This window comes from Cricetulus griseus, chromosome 4, assembly GCF_003668045.3.
Source record: "Cricetulus griseus strain 17A/GY chromosome 4, alternate assembly CriGri-PICRH-1.0, whole genome shotgun sequence".
In the NCBI taxonomy this organism is placed as follows: domain Eukaryota; kingdom Metazoa; phylum Chordata; class Mammalia; order Rodentia; family Cricetidae; genus Cricetulus; species Cricetulus griseus.
The window spans coordinates 86,413,676-86,427,554 of record NC_048597.1 but is presented as its reverse complement, the minus strand read 5'-3'; the positions used below and the strand labels follow the sequence as shown (position 1 = coordinate 86,427,554).

General features: G+C 41.7%; 1 protein-coding gene across 1 annotated transcript in view; it reads left to right on the top strand.

Moving 5' to 3' along the window:
* Positions 1-13,879, top strand: part of N4bp2l2 (NEDD4 binding protein 2 like 2) — a 60,453-nt gene that overhangs the window by 28,419 nt on the left and 18,155 nt on the right. The window lies entirely within an intron of this gene.

The window sequence follows — 13,879 nt, the reverse complement described above, 5'->3', positions numbered from 1 at the left end:
AAATGAAGATACCAGAGGAAGATGGTCAGATCATTTATAATACAAGTAAGAGCAATATGTGCTCTTAACCACTGAGCCATCTCTTTAGCTCTTAAGTATATTCTTAGGTTTTGTAGAAAATATGTGCACTTGCTGGGCTGTGGTGGTGCACACCTTTAATCTCAGTACTTGGGAGGCAGAGGCAGGTGGAGCTCTATGAGTTCAAGGCCAGCCTGGTCTACAGAGTGAATTCTAGGATGGCCAATGCCACACAGAGAAACCCTGTCTTGAAAAACTTTTTAAAAAAGAAAAGAGGCAGGGCGGGGGTGGTGCACTTGGGAGGCAGAGGTATCTGCAAGTGGCCAGCCTGCTCTACAAAGCTACAGAGAAACCCTGTTTCGAAAAAAGAAAAAAACTGAAAAGAATGCACTCAAAGTGATGAATCTGGATATTTAGCTAACCCTTTTGGATTTTATTACATTGTAATATAGTGTTTGGTATGTGCACCCTAGTCAGGATGGGGACATGCATGACATGGTGTGTGTATGGTAGCCAAAGACAATTTAGGAGAATCAGTTCTGACAACATGATGGCTCCATGGTACGGTTAAAGGGAAGGATTTTATCATAGATATGAAAGAGCAGACAGAAGCATTCTGAAGAGTCCAGAGCAGAGAGAGAAAGAAGTAGGCTGGACATGCCAGGGCTATCTATGAGAGAGAGGAGAATAGTGGGGGATAGAGAATAGAGAGAACATAGTAGAGAAGTAGAGCAAGAGCAGAGAGGAAACAGAATACTGGACTTATAAGGAGAATGAATAGCTGGGCTAGGGAACCCTGTACCTGGAGGGAGTTGAGGGTGGAAGAGGAGGTGAGAAGGGCTAGAATGTTACCAGCGTGGAACCCTGTACCTGGAGGGAGTTGAGGGTGGAAGAGGAGGTGAGAAGGGCTAGAATGTTACCAGCATGGACTTTGAAGTGTGAATCAGATACTACTGAGGGAGCCTGGAGACCAGCAAGTGCTTTGATACGCTAGTAGGCATCACAGGTAGCCATATTTTTTACCATAGGTAAGGGAAATACCTCCTTTTCGTAGACAGGAACTAGTTTCACAGGTTCCTGAGGAATGCTGGCTTTTACCTAACCTACAGAAATCTTCCTGTAGTCCAAGTTGAGCCCATTTCTGGATATTTGGATTGCTTTTTGGAGTTTGGGGATTTGGAGTTTCATTTGGACCTGACACTTGCACCATGTGGTATCAGGGGATCAAATTCAGATTGTCAGGTTGGTGGCAGGCACTTTTATCTTCTGAATCAATTTGCCAGCCCCTTAGATGAAAATTCTAAGGAAAATATTAATGGTGTGGCTTTATGTCTTTTAGTTGCTTATAGTAAAATGTGATAGAGTTAAGTTGAGGAAGAACTTGTTAAGCACAGAAGAACCAAAACTTGAAGATGTAGAAAAATACTCAGACCATATTTAAGAAATTACAAAGAATGTTCTGGAAACAACAGCAAGTTGTGGCTAGATACTTGTTTACTAAACAGGTTAGTTGTTACGTGGTTTGTGGATCTAGATGGCCATGTTAGTAGAAACTAGTTTAAGCCAGAATAGAGAAAGGCTTATATTAGTAGGATTGCTGCCCGATGAAGCTTAAGGGTCAATGACAAGACAAAATGAAGGACATCTTTAAGAGTTCCAGGATTCGAACATAAGGGTCTAGAAAGCTAGCTGTGGGCATTCGTTATTCTTTAACAAAAGGCTTGTTAAAAACAGGCAGAGTACACAGTAGGACAGCAGCCCTAAGTGACCTCAAGATGTATTATTAACTCTGGCTGTGAGGTCCTGCTACAGTTCCAGTCTCTTAGAATGTAAGAGAGATTTTCATAATATTGCATCACACAGCATGTAATAAACAAATGCCTGTGGTTTGTTTTGTTTTGTTTGATATTGGAGATCTAGCCATTGATAATTTGTTGCAGGAGTGAACAGTTTCCTACCTGTAGTCATTTCTCAGGCCATCATGGAGAAGTAACAGTAATATACAGGGCAGATGTCCAATTTTTTTACAGTGTAGTGCTTTAGTGCTGTTCACAGATTGCATTTTGTATGAATTGAGCAAGGCTATTTGTCTTTTTTTTTTTTCAACTATATGTGCTTACTTCCTATTTGGGGGGAGGATTTTTTTTTTTTTTTTTGGTTTTGTTTTTGGCTTTTCAAGAGAGAGTTTCTCTGTGTAGCCTTGGAACTCACTCTGTAGACTAGACTGGCCTCAAACTCAGAGATCCACCTGTGTCTGCCTCCTGAGTGTTGAGATTAAAGGCATGCACCACCATCATCTGGCTCAGAATTTGCTCTGCCCCCCCCCCCAAGCTTTTCAAGACAGGGTTTCTCTGTGTAATAGCTCTGGCTGTCCTGGAACTCACTCTGTAGACCAGGCTGGCCTCAAAGTCACAGAAATCCACCTGCCTCTGCCTTCCAAGTGCTGGGATTAAAGGCGTGCGCCACTGCTGCCTGGCTACTTTAATGTATTATATGTGTCTAAGTGTTTTGCCTGCATGTATGTCAGTGCACCATATGTATGCAGGAACCTATGGAGGCCAGAAGAGGGCGTAAGATCCCCTGGAACTGGAGTTAGAGTTGTTAAACCACCATTGGGAGTTGAACCCAGCTCCTCTCTGGAAGCACAGCTAGTACTCTTAACCTCTGAACCATCTCTCCAGCCCCTCAAAATAAAAGTTCTTGAAGAAAATTACAAAGTGCACTCATGAGTTTTTAAGAAATAGCCTTTCTGATGATAAAATTCGGTATGAGTAGCTCAAACTAGCCACAAGATACCAATAAGCGGTGGCCCTAATATACTTCATACTTCAGTTCTACTAAAGCTAAGGGGAGTGAGGCAGCAGTAGATGGAAAGTCTGAAGCTCGCTGAGGGTGGTTCATAAGGGCTAAAGAAAGACACTCTCTAACAAAAGTTCAGGCACAGAAGCAAATGTTGGCCCAGAAGCTGTAGTAAATCGTTCAGAAAACCTAGCTAAGACATTGAGTGAAGGTGGCCACACTGACGTTTCCATTGGAAGAAGATACCATGTAGTACTTTGATTGCTGTTGAAAAACTAGGTAATTGGTGAAGGTGGCCACACTAAATAACCTTCACTGTAAATTAAGATGTTTTTTCTTTTCCTTTTTTTATGATTTATTTTTTATGTTTACAGTGTTCTGCCTCCACACCAGTAGTTTACCAGATCTCATTATAGATGGTTGTGAGCCACCATGTGGTTGCTGGGAATTAAACTCAGGACCTCTGGAAGAGCAGCCAGTGCTCTTAACCTCTGAGCTATCTCTCCAGCCCCAAGATGTTTTTCTGTTGAAAGAAGGTACCATGTAGAACTGTCATAGCTATTGAGAAGCCCTGGCTTCAGAACTTCCATGACAAGCTAAATGTCTTATTGGAGTTGATGGCAACTGGTGATTTTTAAGTTGAACCTAGTGCTTGCTCACTAAATTCAGAAGTCCTAGGGCCATTATAATGTCATTCGGAAGCTACCCTGTCTATGCTGAACAAATGGGTCAACAAAGCCTTGACAGCACATCTGGTTATAGTTTAGTATCAAGACCTGCTGAGAAAAAGCATTCCTTGGCTGTAAACCTGGTCAGTCATTCAAGAATGCTGATGGAAACATTTGTGAGATTAGTGTGATCATCCTGCTCAAAATCATTCTACAGCACATGCATCAAAGAGTAATTTCAGCTTCCAAGTCTGGCTTTTTAAGGAGCATATTTAAGGCTCTAGCTGCAGTAGTCCTTACCACCAATTACAAGATGTCACTGGGAACATTTGTCATTCACAGGAGAAACAATTCAGAAGTGGATTTCTGTCTTCACAAATGACTGAGTAAGACTTCAGGGGACAGACTAACTGCAGAAGTGATGGAAATAGCAGGAGAACTAGAATTAGAAGGAGCTTGACTGGCCACAATCCCACTGTAAAATTTAATAGTTGGGGGTTGGTTCCTATAGACAATCAAACAAAAGTTCCTTGAGAGCTATTCCTTAAGAAGTATGAGTATTGGGAAAATGACAACAAACACTTTAGAATATTGTATCAATTTAAATGGTAAGTAGGCCTTTGAGAGGCTAGACTTCAATTTTGAAATAAATCATGTGAACAGAATACTATCAAACAGCCTCTCATATTAAATGGAAAGAATCAGTCAATACAGATACTTTATCATTTTAAGACATTGACATAGATCCTACAACCACCAGCATCCACTACTGTTACCAGTCAACAACTGATCAAAGCAGTACTGCAAAAATGTAAGTTGTTCCAAGTCTAGATGGTTATTGGTGCTTTTTGTTTGTTTCTTTGTTTTGTTTTTTATTTCCTTCCAGACAGGGTTTCTCGTGTAACCCTGGCTGTCCTGGAACTTGCTCTGTAGACCAGACTGACCTCAAACTCACTGAGATCTGCCTGCTTTTGTCTCCCAAATGCTGGGATTAAAGGCACGCACCACCATCATGTGGCTGGTTGGTTTTTTGTTTTTGTTTGTTTTTTTGTTTTATGTTAGAAAGGTACTCTCAATTTATATACATTAAACAACAGCAACGACAACATTATGTCCTTGGAAATTAAACCTCATATAGCCAGAACCCACTCACAAAAATGAACTAGTATAATGTCAACAGGATAGACTACCATGTATTACAAACAGGTCTTCTGAATATGGCAAAACCAAAATGTTTTGTGTGACTTGCTCTCTTAGGGAGGTATGGAATCAAACCTCAAGAGCTCTGAGAAGGATGTCACTGGGAGTGTTCACAAGGCACTTGTGTGTGGTGGTTATGTGGCTTCAGACTTTTTTGGAGCTGCCTCAGATGATTCTTAAGGGCAATGGGAGAGAGAACCCACCAGTATGGTGTAGAATTTCAAATAGCATGATGTTAAGTTGCAGTTTTGAATAAGTGACTTTAATTTTCTGAGATTTCCTTACAAATGGTAGTACCTTAATAACAAGGTAGTCAGTAGCAATGTGACTATGTTAGTGTTTCAGCCTAAATATTTAACAGTTTAGTCATGAAGCTCTGTGGTTTTGTTTGTCTGCTTATAATACTTTTTTAAAATTATGTATACAGCATTCTGCCTGCATGTATGCTTGTCCTGAAAGCCAGAAGAGGGTACCAGATCTCATTACAGATGGTTGTGAGTCATCATGTGGTTGCTGAGAATTGAACTCAGGACCTCTGGAAAAAGCAGCCAGTGCTCATAACCTCTAAGCCATCTCTCCAGCCCCTATGATTACTTTTTAATGCTTGAAATGCACCAAGTATTAGCCTAGGAGAGAACAAACTAGTTAGAGATGCTGTGAAAGGCTCAGAAGAGTAAAGCTTGATTTTTTTCATTAGATTTGTCAAAGTTACTTATCAAAGTCAGGAATTAACCTATAGAATAATTCAATTTCTGATGAATGTATGTTTTTTGAAAAGATTCATTTTTATTTTATGTATATGAGTGTTTTGCATGCCTGTATGTAAAAACATAACATACGTATGCTACCTGTGTAGGCCAGAAGGAGGGCATCAGATCCCCCTGGAACTGGAGTTACAGGCCATTGTGACTAAGTGTAGGTGTTGGGAACTAAACCATAGTTCTCTTAACTGCTGCACTATCCCCTCCAGCCCCTATATGCTCCCTTTTTATGAATACTAGCAAGACTTTTTTTCTCCTATGTTGTATGGATTTTTAGTCCAGTAAAATTGCTATCCTGTTTAAGGTTAGGAAGTTCATATGCCTAGTTGTTTATAATTTATTATGATAGAAAAATATTCATTGCTGCTTTTGTGGATTGTGGGTTTGATTTACCAATGAGTAGTAGAGTGATGGCTAATAAGCCTGTTTCTGACAAAGTGGTAGGGTTTATTTCATGGAATAGTCTATTGGGTAAAAGCAAGGTTTTGTTTTAAAGTCAGGCTTTGTATGGCATTCTCTTTAAGAAAAAAAAAAAAAAAAGCCAGGTGGTGGTGGTGCAAGCCTTTAATCCCAGCATTCAGGAGGCAGAGGCAGAGGCAGAGGCAGACGGATCTCTATGAGTTCGAGGCGGCCTGGTCTACAGTGAGTTCCAGGGTAGCCAGGGCTAAACAGAGCCTATCTCAGAAGGGAAGAGGGTTGACTTAAAAAATAAAGCTTAATGAAAATAGTAAGCCCTCTTTTCCTGTCCTTTGTTTTTCATGGAGGACCACCCCCCCCCAACACACACACAGAGTACATAATGTTCTGTGTGATGTTCATGTACCCATGTGGCATTGCTAGTTAATTGCAGCCTGCGCTCCTGTGAATGAGTCATTCAAGAAGGGAACATCAGATTGAGCAGACGCAGGCTCTATTTCTATAAATAGCTGCGGAAGTGACACGGTTGTCAGAAGATGCAGTAGACAGTAGGTGAGCAAGCATTGCAGGAGGGACAGGGAGACATTCGTAAGGTACTAGAATGTCTCACTATCAGCCTGTTTACTTTTTAAATTCAACTCTGCTCTGAATTTTTAGAATGTGCCAGTGTTCTTGTTTTACTTCTTAGATTCCCATAATCAGAAGTAGAAAAAAGTTCAGAAATGTTTTTTTAGAAGCATGGCTTTGCTTGTGTGTGTTGTATACATTTGAAATCCCTGTATTTGAAACATAGAATTAATAGAATTGTAAGTTTGGGATGAGCTTGAGCTACACAGGGAGACATTGTCTCAAAAAAAATTAGATCAGTAGGCAAGATACATACAGCATTCAGTAGGGAAAGGAAATCAAGAAAGGATAGCTCATCAGTTTGTATTGGTCATTAAGACCTTATAAGGAAGATGTGGATCAGTTCTTATAGAATTGATACAGAACTCTTCAGAGAGAGAGGGGGCAGAAGTGTGTATGTGTTTGTGTGTGTGTGTGTGTGTGTGTGTGTGTGTGTGTGTGTGTGTGTGTGTGTACAGGCATGTGGTCTGTGAATTAAATCCAGGCCTTATGCATGCTAATGACATACTCTACCACTGTGCTAACATCCTCAGTATATAAATAAATGTGCTTGTGAATTCATCCATTTTGGAAGCTAGGTAGACACAGAGCTCATAATGGATCCCCAGACCTAAAGCTCTGGTAGGCATCTGTCTAAGGCAGCCAGAGTAAAAGGTTAACACCAAATGTTGTGCTGGGAAAACCTAAGCTGAGAAAATACAGGAAGAGGGCATGAGTGACAGTCTGAGGTCAGGAACCAAAATGGAACTCAACAAGGTTGGATGGAGCAAAGAACAACAGTCTTGCTGTTGTTGAGGTCTGGGCCTCTTCCAGGCTTGCTTTATTTGGCTATACACTGTGGTTTTATGATAAGGGTTTAATTACTGTATTTTTACAATTAATATTTTTAGTTATGTGCATGTATGTCAGTGAGGATATGTGCACATGCTTGTAAGTGTCTGCAGAGTTTGGAGATGTTGGATCCCGCTGGTGCTGGAGTTACAGGTGGTTGTGACCTGACTGATAAGGGTGCTGAGAACTGAACTCTGGATCCCCGTTAGAGCAAAAAGCTCTCATCTATTGAGCTCTCTCTAGGCTCGCTCACTTTCCTTCTTTCTTTTCTTTCTTTCTTTCTTTCTTTCTTTCTTTCTTTCTTTGTTTCTTCTTTCTTTCTTTCTTTCTTTCTTTCTTTCTTTCTTTCTTTCTTTCTATTTTCCTTCTAGACACTGTCTCATGTAGTTCAGGCTGGTCCCATACTCATTGTGTAGCTGAGAATAATCTTGATCACCTGATCCTCCTGTCTGCATCTCCTGAGTACTGGCCTTACAGATACGCACCATGACACCCATCCTGGGAGAGAATTTTTAGGCTGGACTAGAACCTTCCTTCTCTGTCTTGATTGTCCTTGAAAGACACAGAGCTTGGTAGGCAGTCAGCACAGGAAAATTTCTTCAATTTATTCTGACTCTAGTGGTAAAAGCTTTGCAGGGGTGTAGAGAGTGAATCCATATGCCAAAACAGAGAAGAATATAGTAAGTGTAGACTGAGTTGAGACTGCAGGGCAGTGACTCCAGGCCCAGGAAGATGTGGCCTACTAACTATGCCACCATGGCAAGTATGGATTCTGGTTTGACACAGAGTCTAACTATGTAACCCAGACTCCCTGGAACTTACTATATAGCCCATGGTAGCCTTGAACTTGTGGTTATCCTCCTGCCTCAGCTTCCTCTGAGTGCTTGGATTACAGGTGTGGGCTACCATACACAGCTCAGAATGCATTTTCCTAAGGATAAATGCCATAGAAAAGTAATAGGTGGAAGCTGAAATTTGTGAGCAGAAAACAAAAACAAAACAAACAAACCAACAAAAAACAAAAAACCTTTTTCCCTGGTTGGAATAATGTGAACCTGTAGTGAAAAGAGGCAGTAAGTTTGTTGTATGCACAAATGTGTAGCAGTGGAATTATGTTTCCACTGCTTAATGGATGGAAATTTACAGATAGAGGGAAAAGTAAAATGTCAGGCTCAGGGGCAGAATTCCCACAGGAATTGATGCCTAAGCCTCATCCAGAAGTGGGAGTTAGGATATAGCAAGTTAAGAATATCAAAAAGGTATAGGCAGCAGCAGCTGAATGATCAAAACACCAGTGGCAGGAGATCAGAAGCTTTTCGTGCTAGATTATTTCTTGATTGCCTACTACATAGGCATTGTTCTGGGTGGTAGAGATGTAGCAGTGGGCAGAATAAATGGCCTTTGCCTTCCCCCTGTCAGTGTGGAAAAGCAGCCCCTGCTAGACTGGTAAGTCATGGGATCTACCACGGAGAGTGATAAAGCAGTGTGAATTTGAGCACAAAGGCAAGGCTTAAGGAAATAGCCACCGTTTTACTTGGAGTGACTGACAACATCCGAGTAGAAACTAGAGAGCAAATGAGGGAGAATTCCAGGCAGAATCCTGCAAGTAAGGGTCCTGATGAGATGAGACTGGTGCAGTCATCAAAGAAACCAGTTTGTGTGTATAGTCAAGTCAGGCTGGGGCAGAGGTAGCTGTAAAGAAGCCAGTCAAAGAACAAGGAATGAGAGAATATGAGGCCTCAAAAATGACTGAAGGATGTCATGCTTGAGAAGGGGTGCCATTGGGGAGTTCTGAGCAAAGCCATAGGATGCAGGCAGGATTAAATATATATGAGTTTTTCAGTAACTCATGTAATATAACTGTGATTTAAGACCAGAGTTGGAGGCTAGGGAGATGGCTTAACTGGTAAGAACAAACACTTGCCACACAAACATGAGGCTCTTAGTTCAAATCCCCAGAGTCCATGTAAAAAGCCAGGTATAGTCACATGCACCAGTAATCATGGCAGTGGTAGGGGTTGGCAATCAAGGGATCATTGGGGCTTGCTGCTGGCCAGCCTAACTTCCAATTCAGTAAAAGACCCTGACTCAGGGTAGTAGGGTAGTAGGGTAGTAGTGAGAGAGAGCAGGACACCAGTGTCCTCCATTGGAATCTACTTGTGTACTGCCACACACGTGTACATAAATGCCACACGAAAGTACACAAACAACGTTTTAAAACAATTACACTTGAAAGAGGTGGAAGTGCAGCCAGGCAGCGGTGGTGTACACCTTTAATTCTAGCGCTTGGGAGGCAGCTGGATCTCTGAGTTGAAGGCCAGTCCTACAGAGCGAGTTCCAAGACTGCCAGGGCTACACAGAGAAACCCCCGTTTCGAAAAACCAAGAAAAAAAAAGAGGTAGTATGACAAAAGGGGACAGGTTATTGAATGAGCAAGTAATAGATATGAGAAATGGTGAGTTGGGGGTTGCTGTGGTATAGGTGTTCAGCAGGAGGGCACCTTTTGGAAGGTAAACAGTTTGGGACATGTTAAGCTTAAGGCACATTCTAGACATCCAGATGGAGGTGCTGAATGTGTTGTGTGTTTGTAGTTCAACAAGTCTAAGCTGGTAATACAAATGAGGGAAAGACAGGAACATACTTTTTGGCATATCCAGTAGGAGGCATCAGTCCCTTCCACTTAGTTTAAACACTATGCTAGAAGAGGCTGGAGAGGTGGGTCAGCAGGTAAGAGCACTGGCTATTCTTCCAGAGGGCCCAGGTTCACTTCCCAGCACCCACATGGCAGCTCACACCCATCTGTAACTCCAGTTTCAGGGTACCTGGTGCCCTCATATGGATATATATACAAGCAAACCACCAAAGCACATAATTAAAAATAAAACAAAACTGCTAGAATTGACAAAAGAGGCTTCCCTTCCCAATGCTTGGGAACTCCCCTTACAGGTTCTCTTTGTTCCCCATTTGAAAAACTGCCAATCATGCCATTTGAAATTCCTGCTCTATAGCAGTGGTTAGAGACCAGATCAAGACCCAGACAATGGGAATCACCTAGAAGTTCTTGAGACTTCCACAGTAGTGAGGCATAGTCTTCTGGTTTAAGTAGGTATTTCTCATTCCAGTTAAGAGTGGCTTTCTAAAATTTACTGTGGACTAAAGACGAAACTCAGTCAGTAGAGGGCTTGCCTGGCATGTGCAAAGCCCCAAGGTCAAAAGCAGCACTACACAAAACTGGATACATTTCATGCCTGTAATCCCAGCACTTGAAATTGAAGGCAGGAGGATCAGAAGTTCACAGTCATCTTTGACCACATAGGAAGTTTGAGGCCAGCCAAAGTTACCTGAGACCTTGTCTTTAAAAAAATCCACCAGTAGTAGTCTACTTTAGTAAAGTACATTACAAGTGAGTTACTAGGAAAAAAAAAAAAAGATTAAATACAAGTCAATACACAAAACTGTAAAACTCTTTATCTAATATACATAAAATCACTGCCAAGTCCTATAAATATTTTTCAAGCAGTGCAACCACAACTTCTGTATCTTGTAACAAGTAGCAAAACTTCCTATCTTAACATCTGTATGGTAGCAATTTAAGTTGCGCTGTTGGTAACAGTAGAAATTGGGGCACCCCTATATATCTTACCAGTTGGGAGGCTAAACACTGCTTGAGATGCTGAGGCAGCCTGACGGCACTGGTTTGGCAATTGTGTAAGATTAAAAGGGGGAGGGCTTACTCTAAGGAGTAAACATCTGGCCGTTTTAGTGTAGTTTTTCCATTTATCTGCTAGTACTCTGCTTTGGGGCATTTTAGTGTACTTCTGATCTTGATCAGGTGTGGCTTACTTCAGCGACTGCATGCTAATCAAGTTGATTATTTGGTGCTTGTAAAGATCTCAAGGGGCGAGACATCAGGGTAGAGTGAATTCTTTCGCCTAGTGTTCCAGATCCTGTGACAGAGAATCAGCTCTTAGTTTTCAGCTGTGTAGCATCTCGTTTAGGAGAAACTAAAGGTAGCAGGGTGTGGGTTACATACCTGTCAGCTAGCACATGGGAGGAAAAAACAAGAGGATCACAAGTTCAGAGCCTGCCTGGATTACACAATGAGTTCAAGGCCAGCCTGGTGATTTAGTGAGACCTGTCTCAAAAAGCAAAGCAAACGAGGGCATGCTGCTATCTCAGTAATAGAGGAGAGGATTTGTCTAGATTGTGCAAGGCCTTGAATTGATTGCTCAGTTCTAAAAAAAAAAAAAAAGAGAGAGAGAGAAAAACGAAAGATTTCATAGCACGGGACTCTGAATTTGTGCAACAATTAGTTGAATCATTACTCCTTTTCCAGTTTGTACTCCGCCCTGGTCCTAAAAGAACCACCATTCCCCATTGGCTGTTCCTGTTTCTTCTGTTAGAAAGCACCAGCATGAAAGATGGGGGTTCTCCAGAATTTCTGTTCCCCTCTCTATATTAGAAGACATGAACTTTACTTAGAAAATGGGTTCACCCATTTGACAAGGATATCAGGTTCCCAAGCATGCACCTTTTCCCTGCTTATCTCTGAGAAATAGGAATCCTCTTCAGTTGGTTTGTTCTCCTCCCAGTCCTTCCCACCCTGCCTGTCCTGACATGGAGCTGGCTTGCCATGCCTTGGAATACCATGAGAGTAGCTGACAGACTCAGGAGGAGCCTGACAAGATAGCTCTCGGGAATTTGGTAGTATTTCTGCTTATTCACACAACCTTTTGGTACACTGAACAAGTAAGTGTCTGACTTTCTCGCCAGAACAGTCTATAGATATGTCAGAAGGGAGGTCAAAAGAGGTAGCTTGGCATATGCCTCTATGGGAAAATAATACCAAGATTATAGAACACCATAGGGGGCCTGTTTGCCAGCCAGAACATCTGTTCTCTTCCTGACTGCTTCCTTCAAAACTCCAGGGAGACTGTAGTTGTTACAGGTAGCCACATGAAGACACTGGGGAGTCAATGGTTAGCAGTGACACCTAAGATTTGCCTCTGAGCAAAACCAAACATATTCCTTTTGAGATGCCTGTGCTTTTGGCTTTGTATCTGAACTCCATTCCTACCAAGACCCACTAGTCTCCATAGGTCTGGGTGAGAAGAGGAGTACAAGCTAGCTTGTAGAAAACCCTTAAGGGCACAAAGGCACGGAGGGGTGTTGTAAGGGAGAGTTGATGGCATGGATATTAACCAGTCAGGATGCAGCTTGGTTGCTATGCTAGAGAAGGAATCTGATGGGCTCTTTGGAGTCCCAGTCATTACCCTGTTAGTTGATGGGTCCATAGAAATTCTGAAAAATTTGGATTGGGCTACATAATTAGGAAGGAGGACTCCGTCTGCCTAATAAGTATTTCAGTTTTTTGATGGTGGTTTTTTTTTTTCAGGGATTTGGGGTTTGTTTTGGTATTGTTTTTTAAGACAAGGCTTGTCTGTGTAGCCCTGGCTGTTCGGAAACTCACTTTGTAGACCAGGCTGGCCTCGAACTCAGGGATCTCTTGTCTCCCAAGTGCTGGGATTAAAGGTGTGTGCCACCACTGCCCAGCCTTTTCTTTCTTTCTTTCTTTCTTTCTTTCTTTCTTTCTTTCTTTCTTTCTTTCTTTCTCTCTCTTTCTCTTTTTCTCTTTTTCTCTTTTTCTCTTTTTCTCTTTCTCTCTTCCTTCCTTTGATTTATTTTATTTTGAATTGATGTTGTGCCTGCATATAGCAGGTGTGGGGTATCAAATCCCCTGGAACTAGAGTTACAGACAGTTGTGAGCTGGGAATTGAACTTGGGTCCTCTAGAAGAGCAGCCAGTGTTCTTAACCACTGAGCCATCTCTCCAGCCCCAGTATTTCAGTATTCTTACAAGGTAGGACCACATGATAGCCCTTTGATGTCTGGGATGCATACATTCATGAGTATCCACTGCTGTTTCTGCCTCCTCTTTTTTTTTTCTTTTTGATTTTCATTCTTGTATGGAGCAAGTAGAGTCTCAGGGAACTGAGATGTCCGTAGTTGGTATGAGTAAATACTGCCCTTCTCAAACCTGCTTTTTGCTAGAACCAACTGAAGGTTAGAATTATACCTTTAACCTTTCCTGGGTCCAGGGAGTAGAGGATGGCTTCATACTTGTAATGTTAATAATTAATAGGTAGATGTATTTTTATGTCTCCCAGTTTTAGCTGGAACTGGAACCAAAGTGTTGGGGACCAAGAGACTTGGTTGATGTTGTAGCCAGATATATTAGTAGTAGGGTTGAAATTGTGGTCAGATATATTAGTAATAGGGTTAATGTTGTGGTCAGATGTATTAGTAGTAGGGCTGAAGTCCTGGAGGCCACAGCTGGGCAGAATAATTCCATGGGAGGCCAGAGGGGCTGCCTAAGCCAATGTCTTTAGAGAACAAGAAAATTTCATTTATTTCTAGAGTGAGAAGCTAGGAGACCGTGAAAAGGGAATGAAGGGACAGTCACAGAGGAAGGCACAGACAATTGTGACAAATAGTGTAAAGAATCTGATAGCTTTTTTAGCCATTTGATGCTTAGATGTATTATATTCACTTAAATGTA